The sequence below is a fragment of the Phaenicophaeus curvirostris genome, chromosome 9, assembly GCF_032191515.1.
Source record: "Phaenicophaeus curvirostris isolate KB17595 chromosome 9, BPBGC_Pcur_1.0, whole genome shotgun sequence".
Classification (NCBI taxonomy): domain Eukaryota; kingdom Metazoa; phylum Chordata; class Aves; order Cuculiformes; family Cuculidae; genus Phaenicophaeus; species Phaenicophaeus curvirostris.
Window position 1 is genome coordinate 16,189,008 of NC_091400.1, and position 15,898 is coordinate 16,204,905.

At 38.1% G+C, this 15,898-nt stretch overlaps 1 protein-coding gene across 5 annotated transcripts in view; it reads right to left on the minus strand.

Moving 5' to 3' along the window:
* PCGF5 (polycomb group ring finger 5) overlaps window positions 1-15,898 on the minus strand; it is a 71,023-nt gene that overhangs the window by 53,753 nt on the left and 1,372 nt on the right. For 2 of the 5 annotated variants that reach the window (XM_069864221.1, XM_069864219.1), the window contains exons 2-4: window positions 4,469-4,564; window positions 4,115-4,259; window positions 2,141-2,225 (exon numbers count right to left, since the gene is read on the minus strand). The exons of 1 other annotated variant lie outside the window; for it this stretch is intronic. The gene's annotated coding sequence lies outside the window, so the exon portion shown is untranslated. Of the gene's footprint in view, window positions 1-2,140; window positions 2,226-4,114; window positions 4,260-4,468; window positions 4,565-15,898 lie in introns of those variants that run through there. 2 more of the 5 variants (XM_069864220.1, XM_069864222.1) reach the window with 2 other exon arrangements.

Consider the following 15,898-nt stretch of genomic DNA (forward strand, 5'->3'; position numbering starts at 1 on the left):
CAGATCCCCATTATTTTTTCTAGTTCCTTCCTCATACCTCCCAAATCCAGGATGGTTAGATACTATAAGTATCTCCTATTCTGCCTAAAGTACTTCCATGCTTTATAAGCATTCAAGCAATGTCTTCACAGTGGAGTCAATGACTCATTGCACTAATAGCATGCGAGCAGAGATGAGGAAAGAATAAAGTTTTCAGGCAAGATTCAAACATTGTTATGTAAAGAAAACTGCTCACATGAAGAACATTAGACTGCTTACATCCCTACAGACTCCACGTCAACAAAAATAACAGGAACCTTTTTGCTCTATTCCCAAAACAGCACTGCTAGTAAACCAGCAAAATCTCTGTAGATTCCAGCAAAAATTTCAGTTGCACTAGAGACTAATGCCAAATATGATCCTTCAGATCTCTTTTTCCCTACAAAAGGAATGCATTATGGCAGACAGGAGTAGGAGGACACATAAGACATTTAGGCAAAACATTCAAAAGACTCCTGCACAAGGAAATAACACTCTAGTTTGAGGAAGTTGAGCACCATGCAATGCACAAAACTGTATAAGTAGTCTATTTTCTGCAGTAAAAAAGGAATGGAAGACTTATTGACTTTAGTGGGACTTGAACCTGTGGCTTTTGACTCTTTTTAAATAAACTCTGCACCACTGTCACACAGGTCAAAAATGCCATGAATACTGGAGTGTACAGCAGAACTGGTGTAATCTACTTGTTATGGCAAAATGAGTATATCTTGCAGAAGCTTAAAGATTACTGTATACCTGAGGCGAGCTCTTTCTTCCATACCACTGGAATATGGCACAAAGTTGACATTTAACAAGCATGTTTATCAATTAGAAAAAAATATTTACTTGCAAGTAGTGGTATTAAAAATTCTGCCAGAATCAAGAAAAGAAATCTGAAATACAGGAATTCTGACTTCTTAGGATTCCTAAGAATCTGCTAGTTCTACTTACACAACATAAACCCTTCTGTTACTGTAGGGAAGCTAGGGCATACACAGTTCCACTAAATACTTATTTTCTCTAACCTTATTTGCAAAATAACTATGAGACCTTCACTCAAGTCTGGCTTTCTTCTTTCAGAAAGAACTCTTCTGGAACATTTGTCTTGGACCTTTCTGCACCTTAGCCGGTTTGCTTTTATCATTTCTTAAAACAACACATCTTTTCTACATTTATTTTTAAAGAATGTAAAAATATAAATGTAGAAGGGTTTAATACAGAACAACTAGGAAACCATATTTTTAAAGGAAACCAAATGGCCAAGCACAACTTACTTTGAGACCAACATGTTATACAAATACAGTACACGCTCTCCCTTGTACTCCAGGGCCAACTTTTGCAGAGCTATAGGACTAGCTACTGCTTTACTTTCCCTACACTTTTTGAATACTATCCACCAAAAAAGGAAGATAAAAGGTCATTTAAAATTTAAATAACTGGGTATTTTACAAGGGACCCTGTCATGCCTTTATAAAGTACTGACAAACCATACTAGATATGCTGGTCTTGAAAGCTTCTCATCTGTCTAATAGCATCCTACCACCTTCTCGATATACATGTGCTTTTACTGAATTAGCGATCTGAATTCTGGAGAATAATAGCATGCAGAACATTCTCTGGCAGGGCTGTGTATAATTAAACATCTAAATGTTACAGTAAAGATTGACCACACAACCTTTAAGGTAATACACATTAAGTTGAAAAGATCACTGTGATCACCTAGTATGAGCTGCATTAAAAAAAAACCACAAACCACAGGACTTCCCTGTATTAATTCCCATTTGACGCTCAACAGATTACTTTGACTAAGTCATCCGTCTTAATTTTCAAGATTACCAGTGCCAATAAATCTACTACAATCATTAGTAGTCCCACTTAGTAAATAATAATAATAATAACAACAATAACAATAACAACAACAACCTTAATAGTAGTCTGAATTTTTATCACCTCATTTGCTAAGCTACAGTAATTTGATTTGATTTTCAGCTGCAAGACTGAACAATCTGGTTTTGAGTATCAGTTACTCTATCACAAATTTCAATTTGGTTAACCAAAGATAATACTAAGGGATGGCTTGATTACTGGCTGTAAGTGCCACTTTAGCTTTACTTTCACTGACCTGTGTGAGACATAGCATGCGTCCCAAGTCCTGTATCATTTTTTCAAGTCTTCTGTATACCTGTTTAATTTTTTCTGCATCCTCCCTGAAGTGCAATTACCAGAACCAAGTTCAGTATTTGAGTAGTGATTACAGCATTAAAAACCACAGAAGCAATGTAATTCAACAACTATTGGATATTCCCCTTGCCCACTCATCCAAGACTACCTTCATTCTTTAGTCTCCCTTTGACACTGGCAGCTGATTATATCATGACCCTTCAAAATTTTTTTACAAGTCTGTACTTTGTGAAGGAACAATAAGGCATTCTATAAATAAAGCCTGCAAATAGTTTCTACATAGTGATTTCTCTTTTGCTTTTTATCCTGTTCTTCTATTTTATTATCTCAGATGTTCAAGAGATCCGGAATATGCCCATGGAAGTATATGAGGCTTCGATTTCAACTCACCTAATAGCAGGGAGCTTAGTTGTATTTATGTAGAATATATTGATTTTAGAATTACCCACATAGTTTTTTTTTTTCTACTGTTTCTCTCATGAACACCTAGACAATGCATACTTATTTATGCGGTTTCAAGCGAGGAAGGAGTTGTTAGGATATGAATGCCTAGCCCCCTATATTCATTCTGTGGCTTCCACCACCTTTGCAATGCTCTTCTGATTCATGGTTAAGCTGCACTCTAGTCTAACATTTGAATCAAAAGTCTACTGTAGGGAAATCATGATTATATTACCTTAAGAATATTGCTAGATTCTATCACCATTTCATTTCTGTTGATGTACTGGTTCTTATTCAAGGGTTTGTGTCATCTAGTTAAACTACTCTTGCAATAAGTTTCACCTGTCTCTGCTCCCTGTCCTTTCTTCTGGTGGCCCTGAACATAGAACTAACAAACTTGTAACTGCGGCATTTTATATCAGCTGAAGTCAGTACTTGGCAACAGTAAGATCGTAATTTGAATTTCAGTTCAGTGGGCACTAAATGGGTGTTCTTATAGAACAGCACTTAGGATATGGGCCTAGAAAACATAAATGGTGATCTTCCAGTCTTCTGTCTTGCAATTACAAAGAGAAATCCTTTGAAATTGTACCAGAAAGTCCTTCTGCATAAGAATAAAATAATTAAGCCATTTCTCTAGGATTAGGTAACCGATTCCAGCCAGTCAACTTGAAATGCAAGTATACCTGGTTTTAGCCTAATAAGCTTTTACATAACCAAATTCTGGAAATAATTACTAGTAAAAAAAATGCAAATGTAATGCTACAGAAGTGCAAAAAGAGTAATCAAGGTTTTTAAAATTTAAATAAGGTTTTTGAGGTTTTAAATACGACTTGATTTCAAGGGAAAGACCTTTTTTCTTGCTTTATGCAAATTCAGAGTTTCCACAATAAGCACAAAAGATTCAAATTGTGGCCCTTTAAAACAGCAGGAACGCTTGCCAGCATCTTCAGTGGGAATATGGAGTCAGAAATAGACCAAGGTTTTCTCTAGGTGAATGCACAGGAGATTTCAACATCTCCAGTATTAAGAAAATGGATTGCCTTTTGATTTCATATTGTAGAGATGGAAGAAAGCATCTCAAGAGTATTTACATATTGTTTTCCTTCTGATATCTTAAAGAGGAATCAAAACATACCCAAAACATTTTCAACAGTGGCAAAAAAATTTAATACTAGGAAGTTGTCCTGACTTCGTGGCTAGTTTTCATACAAATAAGTTTTCTAACATATAAGACACGTTGCTATCTGGATCAAGTATGAAAAATATCCTAGCAGACACCATGTACAACAGAGAGGAAACTATGATAGTCTGAACCCATATGAACATAGCTTTTCTGGTAAGAAGTAATCCTTGCCTGGCTACCACAGACTCAGTGGAACTATTTTACATGCTATACTCTATATCAAGTAAGGTTTGTACTCCAGAGCAGACAGTGACCTGAATTCCAAGAAAAATATTTAGAATTTCATACCAGAACTTGTACTCTAGATTCTTCTCCACAATCCTTCAGTAATTTCTTTTCAGTGTATGGAAGTTTCTTCTTACTCTGAACTTTATCTTCTACCTGGAGTTTTGATCAGTTCTTTGTGCTTGTGAGATAAGCAGAAACATGCAAACTAAAAAAGAGACAATAAAAAAACCCCTACCCTGAATACGAAATCTTACTATCTCAGAAACAGAAGTGTTGAAGAGAAAAGCAAAATCACAAGACCTAAAAATCAAAAGACTGCAAATGAATGTTTACACCAATAGCAACTTCAGCCCCCCCTCAACTGAAAATATTTAGCACCCACTTGTTCACAGGAAAACAACTTTGAACTCTTACTCATTAAGCCCAGTAGTTCCTTGTGCAGGTATTTGCAAAGCAGTTCACTCCTCCAGGGACCATCTCTTGACTACGCAGGTACTTCAAACTGGTATCCTGCAAAGATATGATATGTTCTACTGCCTTTCCGCTAAAGGAATACACCCTAAACATCTCCTTCTGCATCTGTGCATAGTCTAACAGAAAGTACAAGCTACTAAAGCAACTATTCTATCATAGAGTTTTTTTCCTATGTTAGCAGCACTCAAAAAAGTTCTGGAGCTCCTACTCTATGCTCTCCTTCTGGGTATCCTACTCTTAATTTTGGAGCATGGTAAGACAAGAGCACCAACTGCAAAGTCAACAGTTGGATTTCCCTGCCCTGTTCAGCTACATAGCTTATATGGAACTAGAGCTTTCCTGTATTTGGCATAGGTCCAGGGGTTGATGCGTGCAGAGCTGGTGACTTCCAAGTGAGTGTTGCTCATGATAAGCAATGATGAAGTGAGCCATGATGGAGCATCAGGTTTTTTAGCTACTACTTAAAACCTGTGCAGCCCACAATAAACATAGAAACAAGGGATGAAAAAGCAAAGTTACTAAAATTTAGCAGCTAAATTAACATATGGGACACAATGTAAAACTATGCAACTCTCCTGTCAGATAACAGTCACCATCATTTAATGCCAGCATTTTACTACTCGCTTTTAAAGCCCTATCACACCAAGTTGTCTGATCCACTCTGATCTACAAAGCACTCTTGCAGCACAAGCTCCTGAGACATCCATCAATACAGAATGCTCTGCAATATTTATGCATTTCTTATTGGTAGGAAAGCACAGGAATCAACATTTAGCTGTCAAACACCATCCCAATAAGCAGGATCAGTAACATCCCACTCATTGGGGAATAAAAGAAGGGAAGGTTCTGCATTGTCTGGCTTTAAGTATTGTGGGCTTCTCTCTATTATTCTACAGCTACACTTGTTCTTTCCTGAACTCTGCATGCCGCTTCCAATGTTCAGAACACATCCATAAGATCACTACCACAGCTTCCTAAATAAGTCTGTTTGTTTAAATAAAGTATTTCTAATGAATCTTGTTTGTTTTAATGACAAGAAAAGTTTCAGGCTGAGTCTCCCAGCAGTGAGATAGGTCTGTGCTGTAAGCTGCCTAGAAACCATATTCTGGTGTTACCATGGCACTGAGCCACAGTTAACATACTCTGTCTTGATACTTATGCTAACCATAGGCAGATATCTTGGCTACGTGTCTCACAAACGTTAAGAATTGAATAGCTGTCTATGAATCCATGACCTATATTACCTGCCCAGGATAAAAGAATTATTTAGCACCCAAGATGGGCAGAAACTGGTCCTCCAAGGCAGCATTCAACCTCCCTAAGCTGAGACCATTCTTTGCCCTCCTACATTCCTCTCGGCCCATTCTACACCTTGCTGTAGACAACTCCTACTGATAAATTCCTAAACACTTTACAACTGTGCAGTGAACAACAGAGTGTTGGGGAGAAAGTTTTTTAAGAACAGAATTCAAGAGCACCACAATGGATAAATGATGGTCACACTAAGAGCCTAAAATAAGAAATGTCCTAACATTTTAGACCTTAGCTAAAATTTAGCTATTTAGATAAATTTAACTTAAAGCTAATATATCTTTAAACTAGCTATATTAGAACAGACTAATTTTTAGAATTAACAATCCCTGAAATCCCTTAGCAAGTTTGCAGATGACACTAAACTGGGTGGAAGTGTTGATCTGCTGGAGGGTAGGGAGGCTCTGCAAAGGGATCTGAACAGGCTGGACCGCTGGGCTGAGTCCACTGGCATGAGGTTTAACACGGCCAAATGCTGGGTCATGCACTTGGGGCACAACAACCCTATGCAGTGCTACAGACTAGGAGAAGTCTGTCTAGAAACCTGCCTGGAGCAGAGGGACCTGGGGGTATTGGTTGACAGCCGACTGAATATGAGCCAGCAGTGTGCCCAGGTGGCCAAGAAGGCCAATGGCATCTTGGCTTGTATCAGAAATGGTGTGACCAGCAGGTCCAGGAAGGTTATTCTCCCTCTGTACTCGGCACCGGTGAGACCGCTCCTTGAATCCTGTGTTCAGTTCTGGGCCCCTCACCACAAGAAGGATGTTGAGGCTCTGGAGCGAGTCCAGAGAAGAGCAACAAAGCTGGTGAGGGGGCTGGAGAACAGGCCTTATGAGGAGCGGCTGAGAGAGCTGGGGTTGTTTAGCCTAGAGAAGAGGAGGCTGAGGGGAGACCTCATTGCTCTCTGCAACTACCTGAAAGGAGGTTGTAGAGAGGACGAAGCTGACCTCTTCTCCCAAGTGACGGGGGACAGGACAAGAGGGAATGGCCTCAAGCTCCACCAGGGGAGGTTTAGGCTGGACATTAGGAAAAAATTTTTCACAGAAAGGGTCATTGGGCACTGGAACAGGCTGCCCAGGGAGGCGGTTGATTCACCTTCCCTGGAGGTGTTTAAGGCACGGGTGGATGAGGTGTTAAGGGGCATGGTTTAGTGTTTGATAGGAATGGTTGGACTCGATGATCCAGTGGGTCTCTTCCAACCTGGTTATTCTATGATTCTATGATTCTATGAAATACTGGAAATCTACTTCAGACTCAGTGTGACTCCATGCAGTGTGGGTTGTCAGCAAGTGGGCTTCTGCACCCATCAAATAGACCTCATGTATGAATAAACAGAATCAATACTGAACCAGCAAGGTTCAGAAGGGAAGAAACGTTCTTCGTCTGCTGCTCTCTCTGCTATTTGTTGATAGCAGAGGTAAAGTATGCTCTCTACTGGTTTGGGATTCCTGCCCTCCCTGGAGCAGAGGACCTTTATAGTTTTGGACCCTTACCTTCCCCTGAGCAGGGTACCTTTCCAGATAACTCAGCATCTATCTCCACATTTCCTTGCACCTAGACCTTCCTAATGGTTTTCTAACTTCCTTTACCCTCTGATACTTGCAAACAGAAGCTACTTGCAATTCACTGCAAAGCAGCCATCTTTCTCCTTCACGATGTCTGTGACTCCAAGAACCAAAGCAAAGCTAATCTTCTCCTTTACAATACTTGTATCAGAGTGCACACTGGTATCCAAGGAGGAACAAAGACAGGGAAAGTTCTACTAAACTATTCGGCTGCAGATGCTGTCTTTGGACAATGGCACTGTCAAACCCTCACCAGTCTCTTCTAAAAACATATACAGACTTAGATTTTATTTATTTTCAAAGGCTTGTACTTAAATCAAACACTGTTTTATTTTCACAGGAACAGAAAAAACTACATTCATAATGCAAGGGCAATAATTAAGCCAAATTTGAAATCCTGGCTTAATGAAAAGGATACAAAAAATTGTTTAACTGGGCAAAATGACAACTTTTCCCTAATTTTGTTCTTAGAAATATTTAATAACTGTCAATTTTCTAAGCAATTCAAGGAAAGGCCAATGGTAACTTAACTGTGGTAAGTACAAGCAATACTTGTGGTTAGGCCTTCCTCTATCTACTACCATATTCAATATTGGCATAAAGTCAAATGAATCAACTGAAGTTTATGTTACAGTATTTTTTATCAGCTAAGGCTAAAGTCCTAAATTATTTCTATTTTTATGGATTCTGCCTTGGATTCATAAGATCCAAGACACTTCCTTTGAAAACATACAGTAAAACATACAGCAGCTCTCATCACTGGTAGAGAAGACAGGAAATTTCTGTTCTGTCATCACATCATCTATCAATGTTATCACATATTATCCTGCCAAAACAAAGACGGAAACTGTAAATACAAAGGTCAAATGTTTGGCAGATTTTTGGCAAATATTCTTCATGTATCAGAGGTACTTGAGAAATCCAGGTACAGGACAGCTAGATGGAGGAAGCAGGAACGGTTCTCCACTTTCAAGAAAGAAGTTAGATATGGAGTTTGCCCCTAGTAGTCCAGAACCAGAAAATACTGAACTTGCTCCAGCAATTCATGCTCATATGACCCAAACCCACTTCCTAGTTCAGCAGCCTAGTAAAGTATCCACAAAAGGAAGACCAGAAATTACCTTAAATAAATACTGAAGAACTACTTTCTTAATGCTCACTGTGGTATTTGTGCAGTAGTTCTGTAAATGTAATTGCCCGTATATTAGCAAGACCTGTAGGTGCCAGAATGAATTCCATGAGAATTTTGTCCATCAAAAAATTCCACTTCTCAGTTCTGATGTCCAAGTCAAACCTGGAAACAAGTGTTCATAGACTTTCTAGATATGAAAAATAATAGACTTAGTGGAGATACTGCCTCTACTTCACGATGGCACTCCAACTAAAGCCTTCAGCATTCTGGTGGCAATGACTGATTTTCTTCCTGCCCACGATGGAGCACTAATTCACTATTTCCCCCTATGCTAATATCCCCTACTTTTTACAGGTGATAACCACACTTTTGCCTAAAATTAGGTATTTAACTGCCATAATTACAATAAACTTCTCCTAAATCTACTGTTAACTGAACAGCAGAGCTGATCTAATGGGTCAGTTGATCCACAAAAGGGCAGCACCATTCTGAAGCTTGTTGATCCACCTGTAACTCAATTTAACACAATGGCCCATCAGAAATCTTGCTTTTATTAGTTTCTTGCTGGGTAAGTTAAAACTTATCGAGGTTCAATGATTGCCAGGTCTCAGAAAGCACAGGAGATAGCAGCACTTCCATTGTTCAAGCGCAGTGTCTATAGATATCTTCTAAAGCTGCAACCTTAGTTCAGGGTTTGCCGCTATTGTTTGAGGCCTGAAGAAGGGCCTGTATGCACAACAGTTTGTGTGGTTTTCCTTATTCTATTAGTAGATGCAATAAGAGCTTTTACACCTTGAGAAAACAGATGCTATGGAAAGCTCCTCTGTTACAAGTTTGTTACCGGCTTCATCCAGCTTCACACTGAATTCATTGGAAAAGGTCCTCTGCAATTAATGGAAATTTTGAATGGTAGACTAATCCCATGCAAATTCACATTCTAAATTTTCAGCGATGCATACGCAAAAGCTAAACATCAACAGCAGATTTTAAACACTTGCGTCTGTGAGGCACCAACTGTCACTGAGTAAACTACTTCAAATAAATCCATTTGCATTCTGTGATCACTGTCCACACAAAACACTTGCAAATTTTGGTAAACATGTATTTGGCATAAAAGCATGAAAATTTACTTTATCTGTGACATATCAAAAGAGTTAAGATGGAAAGCTGAAAAATATTGGTTTGATTAAGCAGCTCTTCAAAAATCACTTTGTACACTGGGAAATTCTAAAGCAAGAATCAACAAAGAGTACTTAGTCAAAATTTCATTTATGTCATACAAAGGATCTTTTGTCTCTGCCGCTTGTACCGATGATTCTTCAAAAAAGTAAACAACAATTTTATAAAACCATGGAAGAAAGAAACACCTTTAACTTAATTCAACCCACACATTGGCTATTTAAAAGCTGATCCTCCATATGAATAAAGAACTGTGTCTTCATCATGAAATTAATCAAGAGCCTGGTTTCCTACATATTCCATTCTTCTTTTTGTGGGAGGAAATAAATATAATTGCACTTGCTTTAATTAGCAGTGATGCTTCTCTAAGAATCACTCAAGACTTTTATCTCAAGATCAACTACTTTTCTGTGGCAGAAAGATTTTATCTGTCTGTCAGAGCTGATCAGTAGTAACTAGCACTGAAACCTATCTTGAGAATATTTAATTTTTAGATTCTATTACTTTCCTGTGATTTGTTAGGACACAAATATTTTAATAGATACAACACAATGCAAAAAAAAACCCCTGAAAACTTCTATTCAAGAGACTTACATAAACAGATAATCCCAACACATTTTACATCCCTAAGAAAAGTAATAATATCTCTTTTGGGGACTTCAAACACATACTGGGTAATCCAATAAGCAGACTTTCCGATCCAGATTAAATTAATAAGGCAATAGCGTTTTACCAGTATCATTAAAAATAAGAACCAGAAGCAGGAAGCACAATGTGCTTCTATTGAAAGGAACTCCAGTGCCTTTTCTTTCTTTCTTCAGAGGTTCAGATTTAGGAAATTAATATCTTGTTATAGTTCATGTCATCAGTATTACATTGTATTATTACATCAGCAACTGTTAAGGAGACTCAGTGTTAAGAGTTGGACAGCTGCTTTTATGAACCAAGCCCTACTATTGACCAAGGCCAGCAAGCTCTATCACTGCAGTGACAAAGTTAAAATAGGAATTATGATCATACTAGTAATTTCAATCTGTACTTCTTCCCTGCATGACAAATTCCCAGACTATGAAAATACAGTGATTAAGAGAATGCCAAGAGTGGAAATTAAGAACTGCTCCATAACAAGATCTTTTTCATGGGTTAGGATGCTCAGTGAAAGCTACAAAACAGCTGGGGCAGAATACATGTTACAGCTTATGTTTTTGTCCTATTTAAGGGGGTTTTTTTTAAGAAAAAGCTCTTTACAAGCATTATGGCCATGTTAAAATGAATACATACTAAAACGCTTTGGTTTCTTATATGATGGTAGAAAATCTTTTTTAAAAAGTAAGTGTTAATGCATATTAAAATGTTCCATTTTATAGTTCTAAGGAGAAATCCCAGATATTCTACTTCTGGAAATTAGTTTGTCAGCTGCAGGCTCTGGGAAATATATGTTAATGTCTCATAAAAGGTCATAAAATCATCTATATGATCATACAACTACTAGTTCACAGTTGTTGCAAACTAAGTTGGGTATCTTCTTGTTTTGTTTTGTAAAACAGAATTGATTATTACTTATTGAAACTGCTGCAGAGCAATAATGTTAGTCCTGAAAATGTAATCCATGAACACTAATGCTTTTATAGACCACTACAGAGAGAAATTAATATAAATGTACCAGGTAACACTATATTGAAAATCCATCTATTTCCTATGCTGTGATACAGTGCCAATGTGAAATCACCCTTGTAATTACAAAGTGAAGATAAATCACCTCACTGTCATCAAGTTATAACTATGGCTTTGGTTCCTCCTGGAAGAAGTCAATTGCAGCAATTTCATCTCTCTATAATCAGTGTAAGCAGCTGTGAAAGGAACCAGGATATATCAGGTACAAAAAGAACTGTGTGATTCCCAGTCCACAGCTGAACAAACTGCTACTCAGAGTACCACAAGAAAATCACAAATTATTTATGTATTTATTTAAAAGCAGGACCAGAAAATACTGTGAAGATTACAATCAATTCGTCTCTTACAGAAATTCATCACATTTGAAAATTTCTGTGAGATTTTTCCTGCTGAAGTATGTTAAACCAAAACTGAAGCCTTACATTTCTTAGGGCTTAATTTTGTTGGTGGTGGCATTCATGGTCTCCCTCACTGAAGCATCACACAAGTCACAAAGATGCAAATTTACATTTGTTGTTCTCTTTCATTTGCACTGTCGTCTATTTGGAGACATATTTTACTTTTAGTATTGGTCTTTGGACAAATGTTCTATTAAAATGGCAGAAGTTGGTTGGGTTTTTCTTTGCACTGGGATGGCAACACAATAAAGATTCAGGCATAAAACATCTAAAATGAAGACTATTATTTCTTACTTATTTCTGTAAAGACAAGAAGCCAGATCAGCCAGGATACTGAAGTGCTGCAAATCTTACAAACACAGAATGAATGACAGTGTTCCCTGAAAGCCCATAATACAAAAACTAAGTTGTAACAGGTGAACTGAACAAGTGTACAGGGCGGAGTATGGAAACTGGGAATAATAAACTGGACGTGAACAATTCTATGACAACTACAAACCTCAACCATCCCTGCGGGTATCAGATCCTACTCACGGATTCAGCTGTCTGCTATCCATAAGCATGGAGCCATAGATTTTTCTGAGGAAGTGGATAACTGCCAGAAAGTTACCAAACCCAAAGTATCTTAGTCAGAAAATAATTTTGTAATGTTGCCACCAATAACATGCATAGAATGAATCATACCAATGAATGAGAAGAAAACAGTTTCAACATTTAGATCCCAACACTATTTCTTAGTACATCTCCATGAGTGGTTTTGTGACTATGAAGGGTTCTTTTTGATAAGAATATGCCTTGAGCAGAAGGGGTACGACTACAAAGTGGTTTTCCTCCTTGTGGAAGAAGCAATACTGAAGCTGTGCACAAGAGGTCACCAAAGGCACCCTGCTTGCAGCCTGGACAGCTGGTATCTCAGCGCCCAATGCTCAATGCCCATGTGGTGCACTCTCCAAAACAACTAGTGCAAACTCAACTGCCAGTGAAGACACAAGGTGCAAATGCAGTTCTTGAACCAAAGCAGATTGCAACAACTCGAGAGCCTGTTGCCTCCCTCTCTGAGATGCATCGGTCAGCAGGGTAACAGTGTCTTAAGGAAGCAAGGATCCTCCCGTTAACTTTTACTCTCACCTTTAACCTCTTCTGAGAAAGCATGCCTTCTCTTCTTTTTCTAGTTAGGTCTTTTGTGAAAATAGGATTAATTATGGCATATTAGCAGGCTATTGTTCTGATTTCAGCCAAACCCCAAAACACATACAAACCAACAAAAAGCAAAGGAAAAAAATTATTCCATAAAAGGAATGAAATGATGTCACAACCCATCCAGGGCGTGACAAATGCACAGAAGCAAATGAACAGTTTGGCCAGATGTTAGGAAAACTGCTGAGACATGTATAAATTCAATTATTAGTAATGGAATAAGTGGCTTCAGCTTTAGGTAGCCAGTCAAAATTATTTGTTTCACATGTAAGAACTAATAGTGACAGTGACTAAGACCACAGTGCTCAAGCAACACCATACATCTTTCACTTCAGAAGCATCATACACTTGGCAGTGGATAATCTTTATTTCATAAGGAATAATTAGGATAGTGACAGCAACGTTCACGTTTCCCACATGTACACATGCAGTTGGATAAACCCAGTCTTGTCATAGCATGGTCGAGTTTCCTGACAATGCTACACCTGCTCTGCTCGTTAAGGGCTTCAGTCAAGCTGGTACTTTTCATGGCACTACATTTACTGGAAAAAAATGCAAAAAGAAAACCACAATAATCAGGGGAATAAGCTTCACTGCAGGAAATGTTTTAGGCACTGTCTGCCAACATTCAAGAACAGATTAGCTGTAACTAACATAAAAAGCAACGCAATGCGATGCGCCTAGGTAAAGTACAAACTTTTAATAACTGTTTTCTTAACATTTTAAATATTGAGACTAGTAATAAAAACTAAATTTCTTCCCAGATGACTGCATCAAATGTTTTTAACTGAGGATTTGGGGAGCAAAAGACTCCACAGCCAATGTGTACTTGGTGCAAGTTTTCAACAGTTGATGAAAAAATAATTTTTTCCAACAGCAATATGTCTGTCTACAGAAATAGTTCAAAACTTGGCTTGGGACTGCTGCATCTGTCTAGAAAGGATCCTTAAAGTAAAAACTGTGAAAAAGGAAGAATCTATAATTTTTTTCCATTGCAATATTAACCATTCACTGATAGCTGGAAGGACATCTGAAGGTACTGTTGGCACCAGTCTTTCAGAGCACAGAACCTGCAAAACTGGTGATAACTCAAACAAGTTTTTGACCAAAGCACTAACAATTTCAAACACACATTAACTGTATCTCTTTTTTTCCTTTTTGATAAAAGGCAGTGTAAAATTTGATATATATTCATAAATTTATCATGCTAAGCACAAAGTCTACGTACCCCAACATAGCAAAAACCAAGATATGAAGTTCAGACACTTCCCTTTTATCTGCACTGCCTTCCGCTGTTCTCAAAGTTCTGCTGTGCATCCTACAGTAATCTGCTTACAATCCTAAAAATGGAGCTGCAGAGAGCAACCTTAAACCAATCCACTTTATCTCACTTTATTTTGCACATTCTGCAGGCTTAAAAGTGAAACCTAGAATTTTCAACTTCTACTTTGAAGACTAGAGCGCATATAGAGCAGGGGGAAACGGCTGGAGCAGAGTGATGAATCAACTTCCAGTATTATCTACTTTAGCACTCTCAGCTGAGGTCTGGGCACACAGAATGCCATACACAGTGTATGTTTCTATCTTCTTTGTAAGAAAATTAAATAAATAAAAGGATGACTGCTATTTAACTGCTGATTCAAATGCACAAATAAAATAGTACTTTTTTCTGTTTGTTAACTTGACCACCCAATATACCTAATTTAAGAGTATCTCTATTACAGCACATTCGCAGTCACATGCAGTCTTAACTTGGTTACCTTCAGAATACTGACAGAGAGGTGTTAAAAGCCGCACAAGGAATGCTGAAGTAATACAGGATTTCCCACCTACGTGCTCCAATCCTGTAATTAATGCCACAAAATTACTACTGAAGCGCTCCCAGTTCTAGACGAACATAAATGGTAACACGCCCTCTCTCCCCTACAGTAATGAACACCCAAACCAACCCTTCCCATGACTGATTTACTCCTCCATCCCAGTTTGTAGAGCAGCTAGAGGTACAAAACCTGGGCAGCAAGATACAGGATACCTCATGCCAGAGGAGACAGAATGGTTTACCAGTTAGATGTGCAAAGATACTAATGTACTTCCAGATTGTAAACCCAAGTGCTTGTATGGATAAGGCACTACCTCCCTGTTGTAAAAAATAGCTTAATTTCTCAACAATAGTAGGTATGCTGAGAAAAAAAAAGGAATTAATCTTGTAAAAGTCATTTGTTTGGCCTCTGTACAAGGAGAGACAGATGTGTCAAAAAACGTGGAGCATGGAAATTCCACTTTGGAATCAAGTTAGAGTTGAAAGAAAATTCATATGTAGCACCCTGCCCAAATGCCATTTAACTGTGCAACAGGCAAGAGGATCAGAAACAGAAGTCTATTTAGGTGCAACCTGAATATGTTTACTAAATAAAGTGGCTTAATTTGTTTTCCAAATACACATTTATATATTTTTACTGTAACAGAAACTAACCATTTTTGCTTAACAAAACCAAGCAAAACAAATCCCACAGTAAAGGAATTTAGGATCTGTCTCTGACTCCAGGATATAGACAGCATAATATTATTTGCAAATTTTATTGTTTAAATTTTATTTTAAATTAATACACATTGAGTAATGCAGTTACTTAAATCATACCATTAACTCCACCCTTTGAAATTCGGATAAAATAGAAGGCAGCACAATGATACAGACAGATAGAATGGGTTTGGGTTGGAAGGGACCTTAAAGATCATCCCATTCAAACCCCACTGCCATGGGCAGGGACACATTCCACTAGATCAGGCTGCCCAAGGCCCCATCCAACCTGATCCCAGACACCTCCAGGGATGGGGCAGCCACAGTTTCCCCCGGCAACCTGTACCAGTGTTTCACCACCGGCATTGTGAAGAATTTCTTCCTAATGCCTAATCT